This window comes from Alosa pseudoharengus, unplaced genomic scaffold (assembly GCF_046254945.1).
Source record: "Alosa pseudoharengus isolate Yale_2024_CS ecotype anadromous, Long Island Sound unplaced genomic scaffold, YU_APseudo_1.1 YU_APseudo_1.1_scf_10, whole genome shotgun sequence".
NCBI lineage: Eukaryota > Metazoa > Chordata > Actinopteri > Clupeiformes > Clupeidae > Alosa > Alosa pseudoharengus.
The window spans coordinates 10,483,304-10,499,963 of record NW_027468565.1 but is presented as its reverse complement, the minus strand read 5'-3'; positions in this window follow the sequence as shown (position 1 = coordinate 10,499,963).

Sequence of the window (16,660 nt, the reverse complement as noted above, 5' to 3'; positions counted from 1 at the left end):
TGTGCTGTGCTGTGTGTTTGTGTGTGAGAGAGAGAGAGAGGGAGAGAGAGCGTAAGTAAGTGACTGAATGTGTGTGTTTGTGTGTGTGTGTGTGTGTGTGTGTGTGTGTGTCACCCTCTACAAGGTATGAAGCTAATGTTTATTGCTTTGCTGTGATATGGCTGACCAGCTTGCCTACTCTAAAGTAATCTTCTTGTGATGTTTATGCAGGATCAGTGCAGAGATTTATCAGGAGGCTCAAACCTCATCTTGCTCTTTGTACACAATGCCTTTGATGTCCCATTTGCATTGGAAAATAACACAAGGCTGAATAGATTCACACAGAGCAGTGCTGTGAGGGTGCACATCTCAGAGATTGGGTTTTGTGTGTGTGTGTGTGTGTGTGTGTGTGTGTGTGTGTGAGAGAGAGAGAGAGAGAGAGACAGAGAGAGAGAGAGAGAATGCACGCATGCATGTGTTTTTGTTTGTTATGTTTTCTAAAACCTTCCTTACACTTAACCCATTAATGTTCATGGTGGTATCTGTGGATGCTAATTTTCATTTGGGACCAAAACCATTGATACAGTTTTGAGTAAGACCAGAATATGCATTTACAACTATGGCATAGCCGTTGGGGGCAAATTCACTAGGTCATAATAAATTGGTATGGTAACACTTTACTTGACGGGTGAGTTTATAACACATTCATAGCAGCTGTCATAAACTGCACATAAAGCATTCATGACTGTTTCATGAGACATGACTCCACATTCATACCAAACCTTTCATGAATGTGGGAGACAGAACAACGAGAGCTTGTCAAGTCTAAAGTCGCAAAGCAGCATTGCCGTTTTTGGCCCAAACCTCTTACCTGATCACGTCACATCTGAGTCAATGGGCTAGGCCTACTCCAATGCCAAAAAGACAGAACATGGTCAAGCAAATAATTTTTGTTTCATAAAAATGTATTTGTTTTATGATGTAACCTTTACACATGATTTCTCATCTTTTGCTACTGGGAATGTCCAACCGTTCCAGGTTACACAAATACGGGTCAGCTGAATGTATACTTGTATAGTAAAGTGACATTCGATGTAGACTTCATAAGATATTCATGAAATATTGGCTGGAGAGATTAAATTAATGATATCCAGGTTACACAAATACGATGTTGGACTTATATTTTGACAAGCTGTCGTCGTTCTGTCTTCCACATTCATGAAGTCATGTCTCATGAAACAGTCATGAATGAACTCACCCGTCAAGTAAAGTGTTACCGGTATTTTAAGCCATTAACTAGGCTAAAAAAATATTTAAACGTCTATGCTACTAAGCAGACAAACTGAAGTATTTTTACCATAAATGTAAAGAAAGGGTGTAAAAAAATGACTGTGCAGTTAGTGCATTACTTACCTTGCTCTTCTTTCGGTCGCCACCATCTTGTGTGGATGGAGTCTATACAAGAAGATGAATAAATTAATTGAAAAGAGAAATGCATTTGTTTAAAGGGTAAGTGCAAGACCCTTTATTTGCATGAATGGGCTTACAGTGATGCTAACAGGGCAGGGTGTCACGTGGCTATTTTATACACCTAACAATGCTCAAAATATAATTACACTTCTGTGGTAGTGTGGTGAGGGTTTCTGACAAACCTTAGTATTGTAAACTTTGAAAGTGTACAGAGAGGTTATAACCAGACCTGTATCTGTAGGAAGAACGTTTCATGGCTTCCTGGTCTGGTATCGTCAAATCTGCTGGTGCGTTCGATCAAATCAGCGCTGCGCAGATCTGGCTAAACGTGAGGCATGGTTGTATTGAAAGATTTAGCAACATCTGCGCAGCGCTGCAAGGTCAAACTCGCCCGCTGATTTTATGATACTGGACCAGGAAGCCATGGAGTTTTCTTCCTACAGATCCTGCCCTGTTAGCATCATGGTAAGCCCATTCAGTGATAATGCAAACAGTCTTGCTCAAAATGCCACCAATGAACATAATTTTGCTCTCAGTCAAAAGTTTGAAGTTGTTTACTAACATAAATAGACCCTAGGTTGTTTTTACATTTAGCCTATGTGAACTTATGTTTGTGATTGTTTGCATTTTTTTTTAATCTCAGCTGTGGTTACCAATTAGTTTTAGTTTTATGTAGAGTAGTATTAACCTGACTCTCTCCAGATGAATTTCGTTCCGCCTAGCTCCACTCACATCCATCTGGGATCGGTTCCGTTGAGAGTGATTTTGGCACAAGATTGTATGGTAGAGCCAATCAGGACGCAGGGCGGGAGTTTCATAGATCTTCTACGCTAGACGTAGCGTAGAAGCAACTGTGAGACTGTTCTCAGCGTCACGGGTTGGCTTCGATGTGAGTGGTTGAAGTAGCACGGTTGGTCCCGTTGTTGAAGAAGCCCAGCCTTCTGAAGCACCACTCCAATGGATCGATCCCAGATGGATGAGTGGATCTAGGCGGAACGAAATTCATCTGGCGAGAGTCAGGTTAGTGTAGTATAGCCGTTTGTCCCAAGAGGGATCACACCCATGCCTTACAGAAAAAAAAAACATTTTAGTCTTTCATTTCTTATAGGTTATAGAATTTCACAGCATTTTCAGTTGTTTGATTCAGCTCTTTCTCCAAGGCTGAAAGGAATATTCAAATCATTTATTTTCCACCCTTATTCCATTAACAAGAAAGGTAAAGACCATGTCTGCTTTTACAACGTGCAAATGAAAGTAATAAGTTGGTAATGTACAGCTAGTGGGAGCTAATGAACACTGTTAGAATTACACTCAGCACTGCTCTGCCATCTGTTCGGGGCCACACAAACCTGTTCCTTCCCTGCAACTTCACTCAGCTCTCTCACCTTAACAACCCTCTCAAGCCCTGCAGACTATACAAGGCCTCCACAGGGCATTGCATTTGTTAAGATTTCCATTTTCAGATATACACAGAAAAGGTGTTAGGTAGAGGATTGTCCACAGTGCAAGGATGCAGGATGACACAGGATACAACAGAATATGCAGTGGCAAAGGCATGTTGTGCATGTCGATTTGTAAAGGTTCTCCTTCACAGTACAACATGCGCTGCCAGCAGTCTGAATGCCCAACCGAAGAACCAAACTAGCAAAAAAACATCACCAACAAAGCAGCCTTCATGAGCATGCTTATATGCCTTGTTCATGCAGGCTCTAAAAAAGGCCAGTGGGAATTAAACTTTGAAAACATACACAAATAGGCTTCTTTAGCAAGTGCATCTATTTAATGTGGAGCTTTCAAGTGATTAAAAAACTAATTCATTACAAACTTTGTGATTAATTAATCAAAATTAATCGCAAATTAATCACATAGACTTGTGGTGAGAGGCACAAATTTGCCATTGATATGTGACAAAGTAAACAAGTGTGATGTCCATCACACATTAATAGCAAGCAGACATACTTCAAGGGACTTGAAGCCTATACACATTCCCTTTATAACTTATTAACCCATCTCATACAGTTTAAAACTTGTGACCTAACAAACTATGTCAGACAACTTACAGTAATGCACTGATTGAATCTGTTGAAGCTGGTGAAGGTGTCACTGTAGCAGCGATTGGTAGCCTACAACTTATAATGGAAGCAAATGGGAGTTGGAGTGGATGGACTTTTTCAAGAAGTAGCCTCAATGTCAACCGGCTGAAAACGTTCATTATAAAGTGGGGAGCAGCCCATAGTTATAATCTGTTGTAAGGTGAAATATTAAATGAACTTTCAAGCTGACAACTTGAACTTTGTATCAGATCCTAATTGAATGCCCCCTCAGACATCAACAATAGGCTGCAGAGCCAGATCGCGCCAAATTTGGATAGCAGTTCTAAAAAAAAAACAGTTCTTACACGTATGGTTGGCCTATTTTACAAATTGCCTATTCAGACTTACATTGTTTCTCTCGTCAGCATTACATATATTCTTCATCACAAACTCGAAAATGTAGCCTAGCCTACTTGATAACAAGATGGGCTGTAGATCTGTAGAAGGCTGTAGAACAAAACATATTGGTGTTTGGTCTTTAACAAAAGCATACAACCACAACATAGACAAAAGTATCCAAAACCATTTTATGCAACTGACGCTGGGTGGAATAATTAAAATATTATTAATTTATTTATTAATGCATGATTTTGATTGTAATGAATTCATTACAATTAGACTACTGTGTTAATTGTGCAGCCTTATTATAATGCCTTATAATATTTAACACAAGTCTCATTATTATAACTACACACCTGTAAATAAAATGTAACTTTGTTACAAACCTTATACACAATTTTAAAATATTCCAACTGTAACACACTTACTATATAGTTTTGCCAGTTAATAATATACTGTATTCCCACTGAGGCAGCTTGTGTGTGACATGCTTGGAAGATACCAAGCTCAAGAGTCTTGGGCTGATGAAATACATGAGACTTTGATACATTTTAATTCTATCATGAATTATATATCTGACTTCAGACGCCAATTGATTTGTTTGTTTTTAATTATAAAAAGTGAATACATTTCAAAGAACTATATCCATGCACGTTTACTTTTTGTGAGCTTCTGCTGCTTAGATGGACCCCTTACCTTATATTGTTTAAATCACATGAGAGATTAAACTAAAGACAAACCTTCATTCGAAACATCCCGTTTGAGACAGATAGTGCAAATGAAAGCAGCATACTTGTATGAAAAGTGTGCCTCAAAGCACTTTCCAAAATACATATTTAATAAGAGGTCTACTGTAAGTAAAGAAATGACACATGAGTACATGGCAGGCATATGGGGACAGTGTACCTGAATACAGAGAGATCTGACGTCTATAGCTGACATACTCCTGTATATGGGCTACCACGCACAGGAAACATATGTCAAGAGTTTAAAGGGCAGGCCATGAATATGAAAACATATGGGAACACAACAGATGGAGGTCGTTGGTCGCTGAAGAGTCCATAGAGATTGGAATGCCCTGTGGTTGACAGCAATGTGCATATTATTATTCAAGGTAAACTTGCGTCACTCTCCTGAAGATTACCATTAAGAGTCTTCCAAGAGTATCACCCCACTACTGCTAAATGCATCTGATAGAGGAATATAGAAGAAGTATCAGATGTTGCCCCTCCGTGCCCAAGGGGAGGAGAGAAAGAGAATGAAAGGAGCCAGGACAGTGTTGTGGGAGTCGTTTTGATACAGCCCTTTCCAACAGTAGTGTGTGTGTGTGTGTGTGTGTGTGTGTGTGTGTGTGTGTGTGTGTGTGTGTGTTTGTGTCTGTGTCTGTGTCTGTGTCTGTGTTTGATGGATTACCCCGAGATGTGAGAGGGTCAGATCAATTCTTAGATAGAGGGCACATTGTTCTCCCATGGCCAGTTTACGGTGACCACTTATCAGCCCACCCTGCCTGCCTGCATGCCCTCCTGCTGCCTCTGCACAGCCAGTTATGAAAACATTAAACACAGTGGTCAAAGTGTCCGCCTTACTTTAGCCTGCCCGTGCCGTGCGCTAAATTTAGCTTTCAATCTCACCCAAAACACATCACTGTAATCAATTGCACTCCACCCTAGCTTGAGAGGTGGTCCTTCAGTTTGTTCTCATGTGTGATGCATTTATGTTATGTGCCACTCAATAGACCCTATAGATTATTGATGTAATTATATGATGGTGTTCAAGAGGCTCAGAGCTTCTCATTGCCAAAAAATAATAACAGCATGGAAAGCCCAGTCACAGAGGTGGGTTTTATAAATGCTGCTGGGTATTCTCCGTGTTATAGCTGAACAACGGGTCAACAGGGTGCCTCTCGACTGAGAGTCTCTTTTATACAGAGAGCCAGGCCCACTCCCCTCCTCTCTCTTTCTCCATCTCTCTCACTCTCTCTCTCTCTCTCTCTCTCTCTCTCTCTCTCTCTCTCTCTCTCTCTCTCTCTCTCTCTATTTCTACTACTACCAAACCCCACACATAATCAGCTTGTTACTCTTAGTGCCTCTCAGTCTCAAGGACCATTCACAGGATCCTGGTGCTCAGCATTCGCAAACAAGTTGTATGGCCCAACCTAAAGCAAACAAACAAAGGGTGCATTTCATTTTACTCAAATGAAAAAAGATAATGTCCGCAACACTGCTTTTGACTCCCAATATTTAATGCAACGTTTCGACCCTGCTGGGTCTTCTTCAGGCAAAGAAGAAGACCCAGCAGGGTCGAAACGTTGCATTAAATATTGGGAGTCAAAAGCAGTGTTGCGGACATTATCTTTTTTCATTTGAGTATAGTTTCCTTTGTCCTACACCTGACAGAAGGTGGGATGTGCACACATTAACTGTTTGCATTTCATTTTACAACATGATTATTATCTATAACCTTGTCTATTCATAATCTATAGCCTGCCAGTCTATGAAGTGTAACACCACAAAGGAAATCAGCTTCCCATATGATCATTTTTGACAATGAACTCACGGTGCCCACAATCTTATCACCTATTACAGAGTCATTACACCTGGCTTCACTTGTTGCACTTGACATACAGCAGAAATACTGATACTTCACCAGTTATTCATATACAATTAGTGTAAAAAATATTGTATTGTTGTTTGCACTGCCACAAACACATGCACTTGCACTAAATTGTCTGTTTTACACAATCTTTACATTGCTGTGATACTTTGATTGTGTAGAGTCTGTAATGTCTGGTTTGTTGGTACATTGTGTTGTTTGAAAGTCACTAATGTGGCCATATTCCCAAATTGCTGTTACACTGTGTTGTTGTTTGAAAGTCACCAATGGCCAAATGTGTCAACATATTTAGTCAATAGTGATTTTAATTCTGATTCGGATGTGGCCTCTCGACCTCCTCATAACACATACTATACAATGCCATGTGTGTTGTTAGGGAATTTACAAATGTTTCTAAATTATTTACTAGAAATTATGCATATTACACCTTGTATATTTTAAATAGTATGGTTTTGTTTATTTAGCAGACACCAAAACAAATATAAACAGTTCCTGTCACATAACTAAAAGGAGATAGACTCTAATGTACTTTAACCTGCTAGTAATGAGGGCCGACATATTAGGCCATGTACATGAACATAACATCCCATGGCAGTTCAGTGGCGAGGGAATGGAGGGGATGCTGTGTGATGATAACATCACAGGACAGAAAGTGGCACACATACTTTACTGCACAGATTAGACAATAGATGCAGCACTGAGATATGGGGGGAGACTCTGCGTTTTAAATGTAACGTTAAGGGAGTCCACATTAAGCCTGTGAAAGACCTCATTAGCTGTGTAGGCAAGGAGAGTGCGGTGACTTCCATCAGATGAGCTAATGTGCAGGAGCGGCACTGCACTCATTACACCTCGGGGCAAGATAAGCCATCCATAAAATAAACAGGTATCAGCCCTACTAAATTACACACACACACATAGAAACACACATGTGCACACACACACACATACACCCACACACAGACACACACACACACACACACCACACACACACACACATACACAAACACACGTACACAGACACACATGTGCACACACACACATACACACAAACAAACATAACCGCACACACACACACAAACACACACAAAGAGACACACTCTCCTACACAGACACTGATGATACCAGAATGCAGAATGCATACATATTCACATAACAGGCACACTCATGTTCACACAGAAAAGTGCACTCACACACTTTCTCTCTCTCTCTCACACACACACACACACATACAAAAGAACACGCCGGAAAGCCCCATGCCTTTGTTGCACACAAACACATTGCATGCAGCCACACAAGCACAGTGACACACATGCTCACCCACACACCTGCCTGACAGAGAGGCTCTCACAACCCCAAGCAGGGGGAATCAAAACCGGATGACTCCTGACTCTGCCAGCCTGCGTACTCCTATTTCCCAGCTGAGGTTGAGAGCACTTTTGATGTTCGAAGCGGGAGGTGAACTCCCCTGAAGATGTGGTTGAAGGAGAAACATCAGGGAGTGCCATCGAGTGGGCTCCGAGAGAAAGATAGAGAAGGGTAGAGAGAGAACGAGTGAGACAAAGAGGGAGAGGAAGGGGAAAAAGGAGCATCTATCTGTCTCAGCTGGACCCAGCGCAGCTGAATTGACAGCCCATCGAGCAGGTTCTTTGGTAGAGTGACTGATCTGGACCTTTGCAAAGATGACACCATTTAGCAAAACAAAAAAGAGGAGAAAAGAAGAAAGGAAGGTGACTAATACAGCAACATGCATCAGCACCTTCAACTCCTGCACACATGCTTGTTTTAGGATCTGAGGTTTGTGTCTCTATCTTGATAACAGGACATGTGTCTCAGATAAAGGTACCTAGATCAAAAATCCAGATTTGTGTAATAATGTGACAAAAGAAGCGATTCCACCGTGTCTGCACTAGCTGAAATATCTCTTGCATAACAGTTCACTTGGATTTAAAATTGATTTACTTGATCCAAGTCACACTCAGCCACTGCCATTGGAATACCTGAACAGATGGATATACCCAAGGAAATTACTTAATAGATGAGATGGCCATGGGTTACAGTAATTTGAGACCTCGTTTGCTCTGTGTTCAACTTCAAGGCCCTGTTGGAAAACACCTGTAATTTTTTTAAAGAGCTTAATGAGTGAATGCCTTTCAATTACGCAACATTTGACACAATTTGTAATTATACAACTAATGACTGATTATGGAAAATTATGGCCTGTTTTATAGGACTGACTGAGTTTTTTGTTTGTTGTTGAGAACAAAACAAAGAAGTAAGCTACATTCTATTCCCATGCAAATACAAAAACATGATCCAAGACACATGATGAGAACGCAGCCATTAGTAACTGATAATGTACCGACATAAAACAGATTGCTCAGGTTTTTTTGGACTCCCAGCAGCACCCGACATGTTTCCCTGGCGAACGGGAGCAATCCTTCGGCTCCCCTAATTCCCCTCCATTAGTAGCACTGTTTGGAGTGACAGAGCGAGCCTGAAGGGGATTGGAGGGAAACATAAGCCTCTTAAGATCCATGAGGTCTGGATGAGTGCTGGGGGGGAAATAAATAGATAAATAAAAACGAGATTCGCAGCAGTGGTGCTGCTTCTCTCCCATCTGGCCCGCTTGGGTAATTACTGGGCTCAAATCAGAAATCAAAGCCTCTGAGTGAAGAAAATAAAGTGACATTGAGGAAGTGCTGGTATTTCGGGTTGTTAAGATGTCACGTTGGCAACCCTCGAGCCGCCAGGCCCGCAAATATGATTAAATGTGCTGTGTTTTCAGTCGATTGCTTTTGTGCTTTTTTATTTTTCTGCTCAATGGAAATATCTCATTAAAATGCATTGACTTTGGCTCAGCGTTAACGTCCTTGAAGTTTTTTTCCCTCTCTCTCTCTCTCTCGCTTCCCCAGTTTTGCTGAAAGAAGGCTCTCAGAGCCGTTTTCGCTGTTGTCAAGACCAAATGAAAACGTTATTTAATAAACCTCAACAGGCACTACTTGGCAAAGCATACCAGGAGCATAGGAATATGTGCGACTGAGCCATCACAAAGAGCAACATGTATATTTTAGGAGCCATGGCGCTTCACACATGGGGAGACATGCATTCTCTCCAACCCTTTCGTCTGCGTATCAGACGGCAGGATGCTGGTCTTTGGGAGAGGCGTCACTGCGCCTCCGTAACAAATAAATTAACGAGGATGAGTCCCTGAGAATCAATTTTCAGCACCTTGATTCCATCTGTTCACTCACTGTTTCTGCCTCAATTAGCAGGCCGGCTGGGGGGGCTCCGGGTAAGCGTCGCACCATCTGAGCACTCGTCTCTCTCTCTCACTCTCTCTCTCTCTCTCTCTCTTCATGCGCCCCCGCCCACTCTCTCTCACACCCCCCACCCCACGCCGTCCCCCCATCCCCCCATAGCCCGTCCTGTAAGATGTGCTGGAGAGAGAGACTCACAGGGGGGAGCTGGGAAATAAGCCCAGCAAGGCAATTACCTCTTACAGAGGGGCCGCCCACCCTCCTGGTCGCTAACAAGCTGCTAAACACTGCCACCGTAAACCGCAAACAGTGGCTGGCTGGGATGGGCATCCTAAAGAGAAGAGCAGACACCACACCCTCCCGGGAGCACACATGTTGATATTTCATTTGTTTATTTTGTTTTTTGTTAAGGGGCTAAGGTTTAGGTCCAATCTGTGTGTATAAAGGAAAGTTGGTGGGTCCCCAAGTGTGTCTGCACATTTGTTAGCCTACCAGTGAGTGTCATCCAACTGAATGAATATAATGAATGATTACACTTTTGTGCAGTTTTTCTTGATCCCCAAAGAGCGTAGCATTGATGATAAGGGCACTTGCCCTATAACCAACACCCACCTTGATGATGGATGTGACAGTTGCTATTACTGGCTGTCTGGTGGTGAGGTTGTGCATGGGGTAGAGGAAGGATATGTGGATATCTACCCCAGACACTCCACGCCATCCCTGACTGAGCTCAACTGACCCTAGAACATGAATCTGTCCATATCTGTCTGTCACGACACCAGTATTCATACCAGTTTAAGACCCAGTCTGATCTCGGGTCAGCCACTGAAAGATGTTCTCACGACAAATCACGACACAAGTATACTTGAAAGAGAGAGCAAGAAAAAGAAAAAAACTCTCACTTGAACGCTCAAGGACAGGATGTGTTCAATCATATGTTCCCTTGAGCACCAGGCATTCCGTATTCTAACTCACAGTGCTAGTTTCGCAAAGCGTATCACTGCCCACTCAACAGTCTAATTAACATGAACTAGACATCCACTCTCCCATCTGTTTTCAGTTAATGCAGGTAGTGCTGAAGGGGGATATAGCTATGGACTCTGTGTGTGTGTGTGTGTGTGTGTGTGTGTGTGTGTGTGTGTGTGTGTGTGTGTGTGTGTGTGTGTGTGTGTATGTGTGTGTGTGTGTGTGTGTGTGTGTGTGTGTGTGTGCATCTGTGTGTGTGTGCATCTGTGTGTCTGTATGTGTGTGTTTAAATACTTGTGTGAAGGCTCCTGTCAATATTCCCTGTGGCAAAAAGATTGCAGTATTGATTTTGTGAGATTCTCCATTTTTTTCTTGTGAAACAACATTGGTTCCATATTGATGCAGTGCATGGGCTGTTCGGAGACACGGGCTGGTCTATGACTTTCATCATAGCAGTCCAGGCTAGATTACTGTTTGGACACAATTCTGTTACAGTGAGCCAGTAAGACTTAAATTGGAATAACAGGTTTTATTTGTGTGTGTTTTGTGTGTCACCATGTCTTGTCATAGCTTTGGACAATACTCAGACCTATTCTTGCCCTCTTTGTTGCCACATATTAATGCACAAGTTGATTTAATGTATTGTTGGCCATGCACCCAATAACCCATAATGAGAAAGCACAAACATGTTTTATGCAAATGCCGTTCAAATTTGGAATAGAAAATGTCTCATTTGCATAAGCATTTAGACACAGTGTTTTCAGTAAGTTACATTTCCGAAGCACCTTTGGCAGAGAGAGTGAGGCCGCAGCTGTGCAGTGGGTCTTCATGGACAGCTCTCCACAGTCCTCCGTGTGCACCTGGATCTCCACAGCTCCAGTTCCTCTGGGCATTTCCTGAGAGCCCTTTACACGTTCTGTCCAGCTGGACTGGGGAGCATGTGTGAGCAGTCAATTCTTGGGCCTCTCTTACGTGTCCTCCATGAACTTCACATCCAGACATCCTCTGCCACTCAAGGCCACTCGGAGAATAGCCCCGAAGCCACTCAGGCTTTTGTGCGGGTTATGTGCTGCGGGCTATTCAGTTGCAAGGTGAGACTTCAGTCAGGTCCAAGGTTGTGAGCACATTTTCATCCCTCAGCTCGAATCAGCAGACCTACGGCAGAGTGCTGGCGATGCAGTACTTTTATCATGTCAGATGAAGAGCTGTGCCTGCGTTTTGCTGGACATAACGCGTGGACATCAGCCCCAGATGTTCAGGTTTGGGCTTTGTCAGACACTATTGTTGGGATCCTTGGTCACTGCCATGACTAAAACTTTTTCTTGTTCTGTAATTGAGTTTGACCAAACTTCATCCATTGGGTCCAGTGGATGAAGACCACTATGCTTATATCGACTGTCAGAAGATTGTGTAACATTCCCAAGAGCCATCTTGGTGAAAAATCAAACAGTTCACTCTGTTTAAACAAAGTCTGTAGCACAACCAACATTGTCTAAAATATCACTGAATTGGTCTTTCATTGCTTGCAGTGTGTTTTGTTATTATTCATTGCGTTTTCACAGACAGTAAGCACTTAATCTATCAAAATCCACAACTAATGCTTGATGAATTGCACAGCTCAATTGACACAAGATGCAAAATAAAATTGCTTTCTGTCTGTAGAAGAACATTGAAATACAAGATATGATGGGGGCAGGGAGGTTACCGGGGCATTTATGGTGGCTTGTCTCAAATGTAATCAGACTCATGGGTGTTAATATTCACATAGCTTTTCACAAATGCTAAATGGAAGCCTTGTGTGTCCGTATTAACATGTTTAGGTAAAACTGGTTAACAAAACACCCAATTATCACAGATCGTAATGAACAAAACCCACAACAAAGCATACCAAATGCTCTAAACACTCACAGTGAAATTTAAATCTCTATAGAAATAACTGTGACATTATAATGCCAACACAAACTTAATTGTTCCATCCATGCAGACAGAAAGAAATACATGCAGAAAGGAGGTAAAATGTCTTCAGTCTTGATTCAGTCGTGATTGGATACATCTTAGTGAATGAATGTATGCAACATTCATTTTGGATTTCCCCCTATTTGGAAGTCCCCCCTATTATTTCCAGTCAATTATCTGGATTTGTTTATAAGCTCAATTACGGAACTAGAGAGTGGGACTGATGACTGAAATCACCTGCTTTAGTGCTCGTTATTGGACTCTTATTTCCTGAAGTCCTCTAATTACACTGGATTAACATGTGTGATGGGCATGCACTTGAATGTGGCTTACAGTGTGTAGAGTGTACACATTTGGATTGGACAACTGGATTTCTTTGTTGTGGTGCTTTTCAAAATAAAATAAAAAATATTTTCAATAAAGACTTTTGAAAAAGTATTTTCATAAAGTTTTACTTTATGTGTTTAAAACTGTGTTTTGTTTCATTTTAACCTATGGTGTGTGAATTACAGACAGTGCTGGTATATTGTATTCACTGAGCAAAAGCAAAGAGAGCAGCCCTGATAGTCATTTCCCTAATTTCCTCTTTTGAAGTGTTCTGAAGGTACACTGAGAGAAGGATGAAAGAGTTTGTTTTTATCAGGCATTGTTTCTGTCTGGACCGATCTTCTCATGTCAAACGTTAACTAAGTAATATGATGCCATACTAAGTTGAAATATCAGAGTAGACTGCTCTCTGTCTTCCAACTAGTGCAAGAAAAAAACACGAGTCTCTGTAAGACAAATGTCTCACAGCTTGCATCGTTGAGCACTTAGCCTGGCGGGCCATCCTATATCATTGAAATGTATAGTCTGGAATCGAATCATTCACCTGCTTAATCCAAGGGGCGGGCATAGAATTGTCTTTCAAACTGCCTAGGCATGCAATAGGCCAGCGCTACGACCATATCCGTATCCGGTCGGCAAAACGGCAAATACATCCTTTTTCGAAAGGAATGACTTAAGTGCATTGTGTTGCTCTACTTTCAAAGAAAAGCACAAGTCCAACTCCTCCAAAGTTGACGCCAACGCCGATTCAAAAACCGCTCTTCGTTCGCCATAGCCACCTTCCTTGTTGCTCACCGTCGCAGGACTGTCGTTATCCTGTTAAGCCCGCCTTAAGACTCTCTAACAAAATAGAGCGCTGTGATTGGATGTGGTCCACGGCGTCAGCCAATCGAAATTCCTATGGTTCGATACTAGACGTACAGGCTGAGCAAATTAATTTGCTGCCGCTAGGGTGCGTCTAGATTTCTAGGCTATTGAGCACTCCAATTTACATGGAATTCAGAATTACCAAACAAAGTACACTTTTTTAATAGGTGTTGATCTCTGAAATGGACCTATGTCTCCAGACTTTCAAAAGCAAGGGTAAATTCTAAAAATCAATTATCAGAAGTATGCCTTGGGGTTGCTGGGGTGCTGTAAAATGAGGCTCAGTGCAATTACTGTTGTACTGCAAGAGCACACCAGTTGTTTTTTACTGACAAACTTACAGGAATGCATCTGTCCGTTAATGGCTGACTTCTGCTCCAACACCATATTTTTTTTTCCGGGCACTTCATCACAGTAGTGGTCAGGGCCATTTGCTCATAATCATTATTTCCGCAGAGCAATAATGATAGCCATTTCCCCACACAGTTGCTCAGCTACATGTTTTCAGAGGGACATGCCCAGACACCATCAGGACCTGTTATGGCATCCTGTTTATTTGTTTGTCTTGCGAATATACAGGCATTCATGTCATGGATACACTAAATATGTGGGATTAATACGTTTTAATCGAATCCAGTTATAATTAAGAATGTGTTTATGAGATCATCTCATTCCTAACAAAAAAAAAATCATGCAAGTCATGTTTGAGTTGAGTCTGTTCAAAGCAGTTGCCATGGCAGTAATCTGTTATAGGACACAAGCCTGTAAAGCTTTGCATGGTAACAGTCTCTTTGCTTTGGTTTTCCCAAGCAGCTTGTGCAGTAGTATGTTTTTCTAGACGCATTCAGATAAGATAGTGGCTTGCATGCCTCTACTTTAATTTTCCACATTACTGTTTTTGCTGTTCACAATGCAGTGGAGGTAGTTTTGTTTTTAATTCACCATCTGTTGATCTAGTGGTGATTCCACACTAATTGGAGGCTGCATAGGCATCACAGATCCCCAAAATATGAAGAGCCTAGTGGACAAGTTTGGCTTGGCACTGATGAGCATGAGGTCATCGTCCAGGTGAAAGATGGTCTGCCCCCGTTAGCCCTAACTCTATCCAACCCCTGTGTCAAAATCCCCATCAATATGCGCAAAGTCATGCAATGTGAGCTCAGCGTGTCCAAGGGCAGACAAGTTTAAGTCAAAACTTTGGCACACACGACTCACACTCTCTGTTCCAGGCTTTGATCACTACCCTCAGGTTTGTCTCTGCGTTGCCTCAGTAGGAGCAGGCCTTACAGGCGAAGAAATGGCTCCATCTTTTTTTTTAATTCACTCTGCCAGCCTTTTCCCTTTTTCATCGTCATCCTCATGGTCTTTTATCATCACTACGCTGATTCTGTTACTGCCACTGCCTCCGTGGTCTTTTGTACGTCCGTATCCACAAAGAGCTGTAATCTGGCTCGGCTGGAGGTGTCCAGTGGCAGAGGCACTAGCCTGCTTGTTTTGTCGGTAAGCAACAGAGAACAGGCGGCGAAAACAACCTAGTGTGCTAAAATCTCCACAAACCCACCATCTTGCGATGTTACATAACATAAACACTGGACGGGTGAGCACAAAGACATATTGATCAGTTTAAAACACGGTGCCACATTATTCAGCAGCCACAGTCGTCTGAATCACTGGCACGATAGCACTGCCAAAATTTCACATATGAGCGTGTGTGTGTGTGTGTGTTTGTGTGTGTGTGTGTGTGTGTGTGTGTGTATGTGTGTCTGTGTCTGTGTCTGTGTAGTGTAGTGTAGTGTAGTGTAGTGTAGTGTAGTGTAGTGTAGTAGTGTGGTATAGCGACTATGCCCCAGTGTCTACAAATGGCTTGCCGATGCACTGCCTCCCTACGTTTGCATAGTCTATCTATCTCACTGCTTCTTTCTCACTCGCACTGCCATGCCGGTCAGCTCATTCGTTATGCAGCTTAAAGCGGGCCACCTGCAGCTGCGGGTGAGTGGGCCCATAAACACTGAGGTGAGCAGCCTGTCAGCCTGACCGCCCCCTAACCACCCTCATCCACCCAGCTGCCCAACCAACCACCCACCCAGCCATCCATCCAGTGCATCCAGCACACGGGGCCCGTGTTAACAGCCTCGCCGGCTCCTATCCTCCGCAACTCACCGCGCTCAGGCTGATCCCGCCATTAATCTTTCATTAGTTAAATTAGGGCCGGGGAAATATTTATACAAACAGTGTCACGGCCCACGCCCCCCTCGTGCTGGGCCCATTTGTCATGGTCTGGTCTGGGTTGCGGTGAGGAGCGGAGCTGGGCTGGCTGCAGCACGGGGGGTGGGGGGGTGGGATCAGCACCACGGACAGCGGCACGGCTGGGCTGGTGGAGGCTACTCCTACTTTCACTTATTATGCGGCGCTCTGGAGACCTTTATGAAATGTCACATGAGGCGCGTTGGCAATGAAATGGAGGGCTGCGCAACGCAAGAGGAGAGTGGAGGGGAGAGGACATAGATCTGCCTTTGTCTGGAGTATCAGTGTAAGTGCCCACCTTGACCAGAGAGGGCGGGGGTGTTGTATGTGTGTGTGTGTGTGTGTGGGCGTGTTTGTGAATGTGTTGTGTATGTGTTTGTGTATGTGTGTGTGTGTGGGTGTGTGTGTGTGTGTGTGTGTGTGTGTGTGTGTGTGTGTGTGCGTGCGCGCGCGCGTGTGTGTGTGTGTGTGTGTGTGTGTGTGTGTGTGTGTGTGTGTGTGTGTGTGTGTGTGTGGCCGTGTTTGTGAATGTGTATGTGTATGTGT